This window comes from Lolium rigidum, chromosome 2 (assembly GCF_022539505.1).
Source record: "Lolium rigidum isolate FL_2022 chromosome 2, APGP_CSIRO_Lrig_0.1, whole genome shotgun sequence".
NCBI classification, from domain to species: Eukaryota; Viridiplantae; Streptophyta; class Magnoliopsida; order Poales; family Poaceae; genus Lolium; species Lolium rigidum.
Window position 1 is genome coordinate 185,804,801 of NC_061509.1, and position 16,529 is coordinate 185,821,329.

Here is a 16,529-nt window from a genome sequence, read left to right on the forward strand (position 1 = left end):
TACATATTATGATGAATATAGTGAGATTTAATTGGGCATTACGACAAAGTACATAGACCGCCATCCAACCGCATCTATGCCTAAAAAGTCCACCTTCGGGTTATCATCCGAACCCCCTCCGAGTATTAAGTTGCAAAGCAACGGACAATTGCATTAAGTATGGTGCGTAATGTAATCAACAACTACATCCTTAGACATAGCATCAATGTTTTATCCCTAGTGGCAACAAGCACAACACAACCTTAGAACTTTCTCGTCACTGTCCCAGTGTCAATGCAGGCATGAACCCACTATCGAGCATAAGTACTCCCTCTTGGAGTTAAAAGCATCTACTTGGCCGGAGCATCTACTAATAACGGAGAGCATGCAAGATCATAAACAACACATAAGCATAACTTTGATAATCAACATAACAAGTATTCTCTATTCATCGGATCCCAACAAACGCAACATATAGAATTACATATAGATGATCTTGATCATGATAGGCAGCTCACAAGATCCGACAATGATAGCACAATGGGGAGAAGACAACCATCTAGCTACTGCTATGGACCCATAGTCCAGGGGTAGACTACTCACTCATCACTCCGGAGGCGACCATGGCGGCGTAGAGTCCTCCGGGAGATGATTCCCCTCTCCGGCAGGGTGCCGGAGGCGATCTCCAGTGATCCCCCGAGATGGGATCGGCGGCGACGGCGTCTCGGTAAGGTTTTCCGTATCGTGGCTCTCGGCATCGGGGGTTTCGTCACGGAGGCTTTAAGTAGGCGGAAGGGTAGGTCAAGAGACGGCACGAGGGCCCACACCACAGGGCCGCGCGGCCAAGGGGGGCCGCGCCGCCCTAGGGTGTGGCCCCCTCGTGGCCCCTCTTCGTCTCGTCTTCGGTCTTCCGGAAGCTTCGTGAGAAAATAGGCCTCTCGGGCTTTTATTTCGTCCAATTCCGAGAATATTTCTTTACTAGGATTTCGAAACCAAAAACAGCAGAAAACAAGCAATCGGCACTTCGGCATCTTGTTAATAGGTTAGTTCCGTAAAATGCACGAATATGACATAAAGTGTGCATAAAACATGTAGATAACATCAATAATGTGGCATGGAACACAAGAAATTATCGATACGTTGGAGACGTATCAGCATCCCCAAGCTTAGTTCCGCTCGTCCCGAGCGAGTAAAACGATAATAAAGATAATTTCTGGAGTGACATGCCATCATAATCTTGATCATACTATTTGTAAAGCATATGTAAAGAATGCAGCGATCAAAACAATGTGTATGACATGAGTAAACAAGTGAATCATAAAGCAAAGACTTTTCATGAATAGCACTTCAAGACAAGCATCAATAAGTCTTGCATAAGAGTTAACTCATAAAGCAATAATTCAAAGTAAAGGTATTGAAGCAACACAAAAGAAGATTAAGTTTCAGCGGTTGCTTTCAACTTGTAACATGTATATCTCATGGATATTGTCAACATAGAGTAATATAATAAGTGCAATAAGCAAGTATGTAGGAATCAATGCATAGTTCACACGAGTGTTTGCTTCTTGAGGTGGATAGAAATAGGTGAACTGACTCAACATTGAAGGTAAAAGAATGGTCCTCATAGAGGAAAAGCATCGATTGCTATATTTGTGCTAGAGCTTTGATTTTGAAAACATGAAACAATTTTGTCAACGGTAGTAATAAAGCATATGCATCATGTAAATTATATCTTATAAGTTGCAAGCCTCATGCATAGTGTACTAATAGTGCTCGCACCTTGTCCTAATTAGCTTGGACTACCTGGATTATCACCGCAATACATATGCTTTAACCAAGTCTCACAAAGGGGTACCTCTATGCCGCCTGTACAAAGGTCTAAGGAGAAAGCTCGCATTTGGATTTCTCGCTTTTGATTATTCTCAACTTAGACATCCATACCGGGACAACATAGACAACAGATAATGGACTCCTCTTTTAATGCTTTAAGCATTTGACAACAATTAATTCTTTTCTCATTAGAGATTTGAGGATGTTTGTCCAAAACTGAAACTTCCACCATGGATCATGGCTTTAGTTAGCGGCCCAATGTTCTTCTCTCACAATATGCATGCTCAAACCGTTCAACTCAGTGTAGATCGCCCTTACTTCAGACAAGACGAACATGCATAGCAACTCACATGAAATTCAACAATGAGTTGATGGCGTTCCCCAGTAAACATGGTTATCGCACAACAAGCAACTTAATAAGAGATAAAGTGCATAATTACATATTCAATACCACAATAGTTTTTAAGCTATTTGTCCCATGAGCTATATATTGCAAAGGTGAATGATGGAATTTTAAAGGTAGCACTCAAGCAATTTACTTTGGAATGGCGGGAAAATACCATGTAGTAGGTAGGTATGGTGGACACAAATGGCATAGTGGTTGGCTCAAGTATTTTGGATGCATGAGAAGTATTCCCTCTCGATACAAGGTTTAGGCTAGCAAGGTTATTTGAAACAAACACAAGGATGAACCGGTGCAGCAAAACTCACATAAAAGACATATTGTAAACATTATAAGACTCTACACCGTCTTCCTTGTTGTTCAAACTCAATACTAGAAATTATCTAGACCTTAGAGAAACCAAATATGCAAACCAAATTTTAGCATGCTCTATGTATTTCTTCATTAATGGGTGCAAAGCATATGATGCAAGAGCTTAAACATGAGCACAACAATTGCCAAGTATCACATTACCCAAGACATTTTTAGCAATTACTACATGTATCATTTTCCAATTCCAACCATATAACAATTTAACGAAGGAGAAACTTCGCCATGAATACTATGAGTAGAAACCAAGGACATATTTGTCCATATGCTACAGCGGAGTGTGTATCTCTCCCATAAAGTGAATGCTAGGATCCATTTTATTCAAACAAAACAAAAACAAAAACAAACCGACGCTCCAAGAAAAAGCACATAAGATGTGGCCGAATAAAAATGTAGTTTCGGGGGAGGAACTCGATAATTTGTTGATGAAGAAGGGGATGCCTTGGGCATCCCCAAGCTTAGACGCTTGAGTCTTCTTGATATATGCAGGGGTGAACCATGGGTGCATCCCCAAGCTTAGAGCTTTCACTCTCCTTGATCATGTTGCATCATACTCCTCTCTTGACCCTTGAAAACTTCCTCCACACCAAACTCGAAACAACTCATTAGAGGGTTAGTGCACAATATAAATTGACATATTCAGAGGTGACACAATCATTCTTAACACTTCTGGACATTGCATAATGCTACTGGACATTAGTGGATCAAAGAAATTCATCCAACATAGCGAAAGAGGCAATGCAAAATAAAAGGCAGAATCTGTCAAAACAGAACAGTTCGTATTGACGAATTTTAAAATGGCACCAGACTTGCTCAAACGAAAATGCTCAAATTGAATGAAAGTTGCGTACATATCTGAGGATCATGCTCGTAAATTGGCGTAATTTTCTGAGCTACCTACAGGGAGATAGACCCAGATTCGTGACAGCAAAGAAATCCGGAACTGCGCGAGTAATCCAAATCTAGTACTTACTTTTCTATCAACGGCTTAACTTGGCACAACAAAACTCAAAACTAAGATAAGGAGAGGTTGCTACAGTAGTAAACAACTTCCAAGACACAAAATAAAAACAAAGTACTGTAGGTAAAAACATGGGTTGTCTCCCATAAGCGCTTTTCTTTAACGCCTTTCAGCTAGGCGCAGAAAGTGTGTATCAAGTAACATCAAAGGGTGGTACTTCTACAGCGGGGTGTGGGCTCTTCTCAACCAGGTATATTATATTAGATACATAAGTTTTAGCATCTCCCTTTTCATTAGTCTTAGGCGTGCTACTCTCATCAAACAAATTTTCAGGAACAAGCCAAGCATAATTATTTTCTAGTGCATCATTCATAGCTAGGAGCTTGCATGGTATTGGTGCTTTGATTTCCCCACAATCATCAATATTATTAGTGTATCTTATTCTATCCATATCCATCTTTTCAAGGAGACTAACAAAGTTAGTAGGAGAACCAAGCATATTAAATTTAGCAAAGACCTTTCTAGCTTCTCTTGCTAGACCACCAAATTCTCTAAGAAGGGTTTCTAAAACAAAATCTTTCTTTTCCCCTTCTTCCATATCACCAAGTGTGAAAAACATGTGTTGGATTGTAGGATTAAGATTAACAAATTTGGTTTCCAACAAACGAACTAAATGCGCAGCAGCAATTTCATAAGTAGGCGCAAGGTCTATCAAGTGTCTATCTTCAAAATTCTCAATGGTACTAACATGGTTGAAGAATTCTTCTATATTATTTCTCCCAACTATAGACCCACGTCCTACCGGTATGTTCTTTGTGATAAAATTAAAAGGAAACATGATGAAATAAGTAAAGTAAATGCTAGTAACTAATTTTTTTTTGTGTTTTTGATATAGCAAACAAGATAGCAAATAAAGTAAAACTAGCAACTAATTTTTTTTGTATTTTGATTTAGTGCAGCAAACAAAGTAGTAAATAAAACTAAGCAAGACAAAAACAAAGTAAAGAGATTGAGAAGTGGAGACTCCCCTTGCAGCGTGTCTTGATCTCCCCGGCAACGGCGCCGGAAAAAGAGCTTGATGGCGTGTATTTCACACGTTCGTTGGGCAACCCCAAGAGGAAGGTATGATGCGCACAGCAGCAAGTTTTCCCTCGAAAGAAACCAAGGTTTATCGAACCGAGGAGGAGCCAAGAAGCACGTTGAAGGTTGATGGCGGCGAGATGTAGTGCGGCGCAACACCGGGGATTCCGGCGCCAACGTGGAACCTGCACAACACAACCAAAGTACTTTGCCCCAACGAAACAAGTGAGGTTGTCAATCTCACCGGCTTGCTGTAACAAAGGATTAACCGTATTGTGTGGAAGATGATTGTTTGCAGAGAAAACGAGTAAAAACAAGTATTGCAGTAGATTGTATTTCGATAAAGAGAATTGGACCGGGGTCCACGGTTCACTAGAGGTGTCTCTCCCATAAGACGAACAGCATGTTGGGTGAACAAATTACGGTTGGGCAATTGACAAATAAAGAGAGCATGACAATGCACATACATATTATGATGAATATAGTGAGATTTAATTGGGCATTACGACAAAGTACATAGACCGCCATCCAATCGCATCTATGCCTAAAAAGTCCACCTTCGAGGTTATCATCCGAACCCCCTCCAGTATTAAGTTGCAAAGCAACAGACAATTGCATTAAGTATGGTGCGTAATGTAATCAACAACTACATCCTTAGACATAGCATCAATGTTTTATCCCTAGTGGCAACAAGCACAACACAACCTTAGAACTTTACGTCATTTGTCCCAGGTGTCAATGCAGGCATGAACCCACTATCGAGCATAAGTACTCCCTCTTGGAGTTAAAAGCATCTACTTAGCCAGAGCATCTACTAATAACGGAGAGAATGCAAGATCATAAACAACACATAAGCATAACTTTGATAATCAACATAACAAGTATTCTCTATTCATCGGATCCCAACAAACGCAACATATAGAATTACATATAGATGATCTTGATCATGATAGGCAGCTCACAAGATCCGACAATGATAGCACAATGGGGAGAAGACAACCATCTAGCTACTGCTATGGACCCATAGTCCAGGGGTAGAATACTCACTCATCACTCCGGAGGCGACCATGGCGGCGTAGAGTCCTCCGGGAGATGATTCCCCTCTCCGGCGAGGGTGCCGGAGGCGATCTCCGAGGATCCCCCGAGATGGGATCGGCGGCGACGGCGTCTCGGTAAGGTTTTCCGTATCGTGGCTCTCGGTGCGGGGGTTTCGTCACGGAGGCTTTAAGTAGACGGAAGGGTAGGTCAAGAGGCGGCACGAGGGCCCCACACCACAGGGCCGCGCGGCCAAGGGGGGGGCCACGCCGCCTAGGGTGTGGCCCCCTCGTGGCCCCTCTTCGTCTCGTCTTCGGTCTTCTGGAAGCTTCGTGAGAAAATAGGCCTCTGGGCTTTTATTTCGTCCAATTCCGAGAATATTTCTTTACTAGGATTTCGAAACCAAAAACAGCAGAAAACAGCAATCGGCACTTCGGCATCTTGTTAATAGGTTAGTTCCAGAAAATGCACGAATATGACATAAAGTGTGCATAAAACATGTAGATAACATCAATAATGTGGCATGGAACACAAGAAATTATCGATACGTTGGAGACGTATCACTAGGCAAAACTTTTGATTTCAAAAGATCAACATCAGAGGCAAGACTATCAATTCTAGAAACAAGAATATCAATTTTACCAAGCTTTTCTTCAACAGATTTGTAAAAAGTAGTTTGTGTACTAATAAATTCTTTAAGCATGGCTTCAAGTCCAGGGGGTGAATTCCTATTATTGTTGTAAGAATTTCCATAAGAATTACCATAGCCGTTGCCATTATTATAAGGATATGGCCTATAGTTATTACTAGAATTGTTCCGGTAAGCATTGTTGTTGAAATTATTATTTTTAATGAAGTTTACATCAACATGTTCTTCTTGTGCAACCAATGAAGCTAACGGAACATTATTAGGATCAATATTAGTCCTATCATTCACAAGCATAGACATAATAGCATCAACCTTATCATTCAAGGAAGAGGATTCCTCAACAGAATTTACCTTCTTACCTTGTGGAGCTCTTTCCGTGTGCCATTCAGAGTAGTTGATCATCATATTATCAAGAAGCTTTGTTGCTTCACCAAGAGTGATGGACATAAAGGTACCTCCAGTAACTGAATCCAATAAATTCCGTGAAGAAAAATTTAGTCCTGCATAGAAGGTTTGGATGATCATCCAAGTAGTCGATCCATGGGTTGGGCAATTTTTAACTAGAGATTTCATTCTTTCCCAAGCTTGAGCAACATGTTCAGTATCTAATTGTTTAAAATTCATTATGCTACTCCTCAAAGATATAATTTTAGCGAGGGGATAATATCTACCAATAAAAGCATCCTTGCATTTAGTCCATGAATCAATACTATTCTTAGGCGAGAGATAGCAACCAATCTTTAGCTCTTCCTCTCAATGAGAAAGGGAACAATTTTAATTTTATAATGTCACCATCTACATCTTTATATTTTTGCATTTCACATAGTTCAACAAAATTATTAAGATGGGCAGCAGCATCATCAGAACTAATTCCAGAAAATTGATCTTTCATAACAAGATTCAGTAAAGCAGGTTTAATCTCAAAGAATTCTGCTGTAGTAGCAGGTGGAGCAATAGGTGTGCATAAGAAATCATTATTATTTGTGGTTGTGAAGTCACACAACTTAGTATTTTCAGCGTTGGCCATTTTAGCAACAGTAATTAAAGCAAACTAGATAAAGTAAATGCAAGTAAACTAATTTTTTTGTGTTTTCGATATAGCAAACAAGATAGCAAATAAAGTAAAACTAGCAACTAATTTTTTTGTATTTTGATTTAGTGCAGCAAACAAAGTAGTAAATAAAATAAAGCAAGACAAAAACAAAGTAAAGAGATTGAGAAGTGGAGACTCCCCTTGCGGCGTGTCTTGATCTCCCGGCAACGGCGCCGGAAAATGTGCTTGATGGCGTGTATTTCACACGTTCGTTGGGCAACCCCAAGAGGAAGGTATGATGCGCACAGCAGCAAGTTTTCCCTCGGAAAGAAACCAAGGTTTATCGAACCAGGAGGAGCCAAGAAGCACGTTGAAGGTTGATGGCGGCGAGATGTAGTGCGGCGCAACACCAGGGATTCCGGCGCCAACGTGGAACCCGCACAACACAACCAAAGTACTTTGCCCCAACGAAACAGTGAGGTTGTCAATCTCACCGGCTTGCTGTAACAAAGGATTAACCGTATTGTGTGGAAGATGATTGTTTGCAGAGAAAACAGTAAAAACAAGTATTGCAGTAGATTGTATTTCAGTAAAGAGAATTGGACCGGGGTCCACAGTTCACTAGAGGTGTCTCTCCCATAAGACGAACAGACATGTTGGGTGAACAAATTACAGTTGGGCAATTGACAAATAAAGAGAGCATAACAATGCACATACATATCATGATGAGTATAGTGAGATTTAATTGGGCATTACGACAAAGTACATAGACCGCCATCCAACTGCATCTATGCCTAAAAAGTCCACCTTCAGGTTATCATCCGAACCCCTTCCAGTATTAAGTTGCAAAGCAACAGACAATTGCATTAAGTATGGTGCGTAATGTAATCAACAACTACATCCTTAGACATAGCATCAATGTTTTATCCCTAGTGGCAACAGCACAACACAACCTTAGAACTTTCTGTCGCTGTCCCAGGTGTCAATGCAGGCATGAACCCACTATCGAGCATAAGTACTCCCTCTTGGAGTTAAAAGCATCTACTTGGCCAGAGCATCTACTAGTAACGGAGAGCATGCAAGATCATAAACAACACATAAGCATAACTTTGATAATCAACATAACAAGTATTCTCTATTCATCGGATCCCAACAAACGCAACATATAGAATTACATATAGATGATCTTGATCATGATAGGCAGCTCACAAGATCCGACAATGATAGCACAATGGGGAGAAGACAACCATCTAGCTACTGCTATGGACCCATAGTCCAGGGGTAGACTACTCACTCATCACTCCGGAGGCGACCATGGCGGTGTAGAGTCCTCCGGGAAATGATTCCCCTCTCCGGCAGGGTGCCGGAGGCGATCTCCAGGATCCCCCGAGATGGGATCGGCGGCGGCGGCGTCTCGGTAAGGTTTTCCGTATCGTGGCTCTCGGTACCGGGGGTTTCGTCACGGAGGCTTTAAGTAGGCGGAAGGGTAGGTCAAGAGGCGGCACGAGGGCCCCACACCACAGGGCCGCGCGGCCAAGGGGGGGCCACGCCGCCTAGGGTGTGGCCCCCTCGTGGCCCCTCTTCGTCTCGTCTTCGGTCTTCTGGAAGCTTCGTGAGAAAATAGGCCTCTGGGCTTTTATTTCGTCCAATTCCGAGAATATTTCTTTACTAGGATTTCTGAAACCAAAAACAGCAGAAAATAACAACTGGCACTTCGGCATCTTGTTAATAGGTTAGTTCCAGAAAATGCACGAATATGACATAAAGTGTGCATAAAACATGTAGATAACATCAATAATGTGGCATGGAACACAAGAAATTATCGATACGTTGGAGACGTATCATTTGTCTAAGGATATTTGTGTTGATTACATTACGCACCATACTTAATGCAATTGTCTGTTGTTTACAACTTAATACTGGAGGGGGTTCGGATGATAACCTGAAGGTGGACTTTTTAGGCATAGATGCATGCTCGGATAGCGGTCTATGTACTTTGTCGTAATGCCCTGATTAAATCTCATAGTACTCATCATGATATATGTATGTGCATTGTTATGCCTTCTTTATTTGTCAATTGCCCAACTGTAATTTGTTCACCCAACATCTGTTTATCTTATGGGAGAGACACCACTAGTGAACTGTGGACCCCGGTCCTATTCTTTACATCTGAAATACAATCTACTGCAATTGTTCTTTACTGTTATTTGCAAACAATCATCATTATCCATACTATACATCTAATCCTTTGTTTACAACAAGCCGGTGAGATTGACAACCTCACTGTTACGTTGGGGCAAAGTACTGTGATTGTGTTGTGCAGGTTCCACGTTGGCGCCGGAATCCCTAGTGTTGCGCCGCACTATACTCCATCACCAACAACCTTCAACGTGCTTCTTGGCTCCTACTGGTTCGATAACCTTGGTTTCTTACTGAGGGAAAACTTGTTGCTGTGCGCATCACACCTTCCTCTTGGGGTTCCCAACGGACGTGTCATCTACACGCCATCAGATATATACCCCCACAACGGTCGTCTCCTCCTTAATTTATTGTGTAAACCCCCACAACGGTCATCTCCTCCTTAATTTATTGTGTAAACCCCCACCAACGTTCACCTCCTCCTTATTTTATTGTGTAAACCCCTACAATGGTCATCTCTCCCTTATAAACACCCACACGGCCATCCCTTGTGTCAATAGGTTCCGCCTCTCTTCTTCGTTCACATACACTTGATCCATTGCCATGGCTTCCACGTCTCGGACGCGGACCGGAAGGGGAAGGGGAAGGGGAAGGGGAAGGGGAAGGGAAGGGGAAGTGGATCATCATCATTGCCACCACCACCGTCAACACTGCCATTGATCATATAGGAGTTCTTCATCGTCGTCTATGAAGACCCTTTGGTGAAGAAGGTAAGTACGCGTTCCCACATATATGATGCATGTGATTAATTATGGGCATGTTCTAAAAAACCTTTAATTTCAAACGATCGGCGCTCGATCTCTTTGCAGGAACTCCCAAAAATTTTTGCAGACTATCTTGACGGCCAGGAGCCAGCTAAGGTGTATCTGCGAGCAGCTGACTGCGGTCCTCGTCTCTCGACCGTGGAGGTCCTATTTGACGGACAAGGCCGGATGTACCTCGACAAGGGCTGGGAGAAATTCGCCATCGCGCACGGTGTGGATTTCGGCTGCTACGTACACTTCAAATATGAAGGCGATGATGTGCTCACAGTGAAGGTGTTCGACGGAACAATGTGCAGGAGGTACTACTACTCAGACGACGAAGATACTGACGATGAAAGCGACGACGACGTGAAGGCATGCATCCATCCCCTTTAGATAAGGGGATTATGACCAAGAATATATATGTAGCTTCATATGCATCGATTTAGAGATCTAGCTATTTTCTATATATTATGCATGTAAAAAATAATATCGCATTTCCACTATTATTCGAGCACCACATCCTCCAAACGATGCCGATGCCGATGCCGATATCGGCATGGTCAGAACGGCTATGCTCGCCACCACTACTAGGTCAACGTCGGGATGCACAATGTTTAGCATAAGAGTCACTTTGGATTAAGCTGCGAAAATAGTCACCTGCCACAGCGGTCATTGGCTGCGGAGGCCCCACAGAGCGGCAATATATAATTTTCTATAAATAAATAGACGACCCACTCGGTCATTGGCTGCGGCAGCCCCATAGAGCGGCCCCATTTGTCATTGGCAGCACCGCGTATACAATCGGGAAATAAAACGGCCCACGCGTCAGCGGTAGATGGATGGCTACCCGTCAGCCCGAGACGATCGAGAGGAACTGACCTGACGTAACGGTAAGGCCTCTGACCTGACGGCAACCCGCGTCTTCGAGGGGTTTCAAACTAGAGGGAGGGGAAAGCTGAGGAAAAACTAACGAGCTGGGGAAAACCGAGTACAACTAACGAAGCAGGGGCACGGAAATAGAAATCCCTACTTATTTCTATTTTGCATTTGCTCCAATTTAATTGTAATATCAAAGAATTGTGTAAAGACAATGTAATATGTGTGTTTAATCAATAAAGCTCAAGTTTTTCTTATGATCTATTTGTAATTATTATAATTCATTTTCTGAAATGTGTTGTATATATGTTATTTTGGTTTGAGTTATGAATTATGAATTCATTTGAGTTATTCATTACTTATATTCATGTATATTTGAAATTCAAATTCAAATGCCAATTCAAATTCCTCTCCAAAACCCTAGTTTCAAAAGAGATCATGTCAAAATTTATAACACTCTCATTACTCTAACCCTAATAGCAACGAGAGAGAAACCTCGATCCCTCTTAGGTTTTATGCAATTAAGCGCGAAATTTTTCCCTGTTTTGCGATGAAACGCACAACCCTTTTCTAAATCTACCCCGCGTTTGTCCTAAGTTCTGGGATGTTATAGGCATCCCGGAGCTTGACCCATACTATGGGCCGACCTCTCTATTGCGGTTTGGTGGAGAAAAATGTTGCATGATGCAACGATCAACCGCAAAGCTATGGCTTCTCTCATGTTGTTAGTATCTTGGGAGGTGTGGTGCGAGCGTAACGCTAGAGTGTTTCGTAACAACTTGCTCCTTTGCATATAGTCTTTGATAGGATTAAGTCCGAGGCGAGATTGTGGGTTTTGGCGGGAGCCAAGTGTTTGGGTGATTTCATGCCGGGAGAGTAAAGCCATTTTTTTGTTCGGTGTTCCAAGTCTTGTCAACTTCAAACTTCTCATTAATTAATCGATTGGGGGCAAATAGAGATTTGCCCCATTTCAAAAGAAAAAAAGCTCCGACCTAAACACTCACAACCCAATTTTTTCAGATCGGATTCAAAACCCTAGCATAGGAGCCAGAACCGGCGTTAACAAGGCAATGAAGGAGTGCATGATCAGCCCAAGACGCGGTGATGATAGATGCGCAAAGGGATAAAAAGGATCTCTACATCGTCGTCCCCTGCGAGAGGAACATAACCCTAACGCGAGGGCTACACTTGTCCTACCAAACCCAATAGACCATCAAGGCGTGCTTTGCCGCGCCCGTCCATCTCAAGAGAAGAAATATAGAAGTTAAAAAATTATAACCATGTTCATCCATCTTGAGAAAATAAAGAGAGAAGCAAATAAAGAAAGCTACCAAGTTCATCCATTTTGAGAAAAGAAAAATAGGAACTAAGACCCAAGAAACATATAATGTGATATTGCTTGTTGTTGACCGCCATATACTTGTTTTAAAGAATTGAACATTTGGGCCTAGAAATAAGAAATAATGGATAATAATCTGAAATTCAATGTTGACCACACTATTGTATTGTTCATTCAGTATTAACCCTCGATACAATATAACATGCCAAGAAAAGGTTAGAAACTTGTTTAATTAACTAAGCAACTTTAACGTATGTCTTTCTTATGGAGATCTTTCATACATTAAATTAAAAGGAGCATAAGTCAGGAGCTAAATAAATAAAGAGCAACAATCGCATTTCTGGTTTTTTACTTCATGAAAGGAGCAACAAATAATACCGACTAAATTACATATGTCAATGACTTAGTCGCACAATTGAGCTAACAATGCTGACTTGTTACAGTGATCAAATTCATACTTATTGAGACCAAAAACAACTAAATATTTCCACAAAATATGAAAAAACAAATCAATACTACAATTAAGAAATCGAGTCTTCAATTCTTTGATACCAGATTTCTGATTTTTCACTGAAATTCCATCATTTGGAGTTCCTCCTCACCATTAATGGTTTCGAGAGTGGAAGAAAAACATCCTGGCCTAAAACAAGAAAATTTGTTTACTACTCCCTCTGCCCCATAATATAATACTCCGTCCAACAATCTTCTAAACTGCTTAAAGGTGCAATAACATCTTACATTAAGCGATGGAGGAATAAATAAAATCCATGTTCTTCATAATGTTCTGATAGCATTATTACTATTTCCCATCCTTGATTTTCACAGACATGGCTAATTTATAAAAAATATGTTATCAGTAGCCTCTTTTGGTACAAGCAATATTAATAATTCTTAAATCTATAGGCTATTCCATGAAAATATACCATCGGATTTGTATAGTACATAATGTACTAAGCCGGCCCATGAGTCAAATGGGGATTTCATTGATAACCTAATTTTCTCAAGCAGATGAAATAATTGGAAGAGTGATGACAATATAATTAAAGTTCACCCGTTACCACAACATGAAGGCACCCAAAGAAGGTTCAATAAGGCATTGGAAGGGAACTAAATTGGCTAATATCTACTCTTCTGGAGAATCTCAGCAGATAATCTTGAGAGAATATCTTCAGGCACTTAGCATCGATCATTGTCTCTAGAGTACTCTTGTAAAGACCCTTTTGTTGTAGTACTATATGAATAAATGAACATTAGAGCCGGTTATCCAAATTTCTTTACGACAATTTAACTTACCAACCTGCATCAAAAGAGCCATTATAAGTTTTTATTTTATACTGTATATGTTAAGGACCAACATTGTGTAAACTTGATCAGCTTACCCTCACCGCCACATCACACTTTGTAGTGAACAAGCCATTTATGTACGAAGCAGTGCACTTCAGAGGCAAATTCAGGTGTTGTTTCTTATTCAGAAAAACAACGATGTGAAAGGCAAAAAAAGGTAAATCAGAAATATCTTATAATGTTAGTTCATGCTTGTAAGAGAAGGGCAGTTGAAAACGTCAATTTAAGATTTGAAAGCAAACAACACTGCCCGTGCTTCAGACTGACAAGACTCCAGAGATAGAAACTGTGGAGACAGTGATAAGCAGGATATTATGTGTTCATCTTACAAAAGTTGGCATCGAAACAGTAACTTGTCTCTTGGACATTCCACCATATATCACCATAGTATCTCCTTGCTTAATAGGGTAGAACTATAAAGTGAAAACATTTTTTTAGAACTTTATCAAGTTTAACAATGTCCAAATTACTAAGTTTAGTATCAATGATGTGACATTTTCAGTTAAATCCTAATGTATGTTCTGGTAAAGCACCCTAAAAGATTGGTACGTTAACAAACGTCTTCATGGACAATAAGGTGGAAAATGCAGGTTTCGGGTAGTAGCAGCAAACTATTGACATTCTTTACATCTATCTAGCTTTCTTTTTATGAACACCTCATCGGCAGCAAGCTATTGAAGTTAGTGATTTGAAAATACATAAATATACTAAGCAAATGATAATGGTGGTGCATCAAACTAAAATAACAACCGTATTAGTGATTTCAAATTGCATTATCACCTGTCCCTTGTGATGTTGACGGCGTGAACTCTCTCCACTTTTGGCGAACTTAAAGCATACTGCAGATAATTGTAAGTTCACTCTCGATCCAAACATTCAATGCTAATCGATATATGTTGGCTAGGCTAACAGCTAGCTTTTGGAAGCGATAATACAAATGAATTTAGTACTTTAGTTGAATCTTCCTAGCAATCTAAATCAGCCTACTATCTGCAACAAAAATCAAACCATAACCATAATTTATCAGGCACCAAAAATAGTGACAAGGGGAGAAATCGAAACAGGTAATCAGGATTCGACCTATCCTAGAGAAGATCACAACAGCGAGGCTGAGCGGCTGAGGTGGAATTAGAGGACGAATGGGACACGAGGAATCGTTGTGCTCCAAACAGTGGCAGCAAGGGACACTCTGATCTCCTCATCCCATCAACCTCCACTATCATCTGCTCGAAGGCAGCCCTGATCAGGCTGTATGCTGCGGGCTCTGGACAGCCACAACACATCTCCTCTGTGTCACGGGGACAGAGGCATGAATAGAACGTATGGTGGCCACAAACACAGAAAACAGGTCGGAGACTCGAAGGTTGGTTTTCCATATAGCTACATCCCCTCTACCATGCGTTGCGGAGAACGGGTTGGATGCAGCCATGTCACATAAAGGAATGGTACTGATGGAGCAGCTGAACCGAAGCCTCCCCCGTCAATAGTTTCAACACTCGAAGCCATCAGATGGAGGTCAAGCGCACCTATGAAGTTTTCCAATACAGAACTTCGAACACAAAGGAGAACGCTAAGAATGACAACAATAAGTCAGCTGTCTAGGGCAGCGAATACATTTCAGGGAAGAAGAATGACAACATGCAGACGGACATGAACATGGTTATTGAAGGAGTTCAAAGGCGATACGATAGGGTGGAGAATACCACACCGGGGATCGACACATCATATAAGAGGAATGAGGAGAGGAGATCAGCAGGCATGAGACGAATAATCAAAAGAAAGGATTAACGGAAATCCTCGCACTTGCCTCGCCATTAATGGCACGAATAATCTGAGGCGGCGGCGCCGTGGCTTTCCCTCTGCCGTCGCTACGCCTGGTCTCCGCGGACAGATGCGTGAACCAAGACAGATTGGGCTGATAGCCCATACCAAAGCGGCCGTGAGTTAGCCCGGTTAACCACGGGCTGTCCAAGTTCGTTTGTAGAGTAGCAGCCCTCTTTCAAGATGGGCAGGCCATCACGGGCGTTGGGCCGCTGTAAAAAGGCAAAGCAATGCTCGGCCGGATGAAAGAAAATCTGAACCGTTGGTCGAGTTAATTGGATGGTTCGGAGTGCCAAGTCGCTGTGGGTTGGCCTAGGTCGCTCGATTTTACTGTTAACTAATTTGCAAACCATAAGCTGACAGCCCATAGCTGGGCCACGCAAATTTGGAGAAGCTCTCCCGCCGAGTCCCGAACATTTTCGAGTCCTCCTATTCAACGCGTTCAGCGACCCGTATCGAGCTGACGCGTGAAGGAAACTGTATCTGGGCCGGCCCACCTTATCTCGCCGTCTCTGCCCCTTGCTGCGCGTCTTCGTGTGCTCGCCGTCGAAGCCCCTGCCCCGCCGCCGGTCCACCGCCACCCCGGCTTCCCTCTAACCGCCCCCACCCACCTTCTTCTCCGGCGAGGTTCCCGCACCACCCGCCGGAACCCTAAGTCGTCGCACCCGCCCGTTGCTGCCTCACCTCCGTCGGCCGCGTCGTCCCCCAGCAGCGAGCCCCCTCGCTAGGGTTCCCCCGCCGCCACCGCTCCAGGGCCGGTGACCCCACCGCTGGCAGCTCCGGCAGGGAAGCAGCGGCCATCCCCCATCCCGCACACGTCCCTCCTTTGCTCGCCTTGCGTCGCCGCCTCTCCATCCGCATCAAG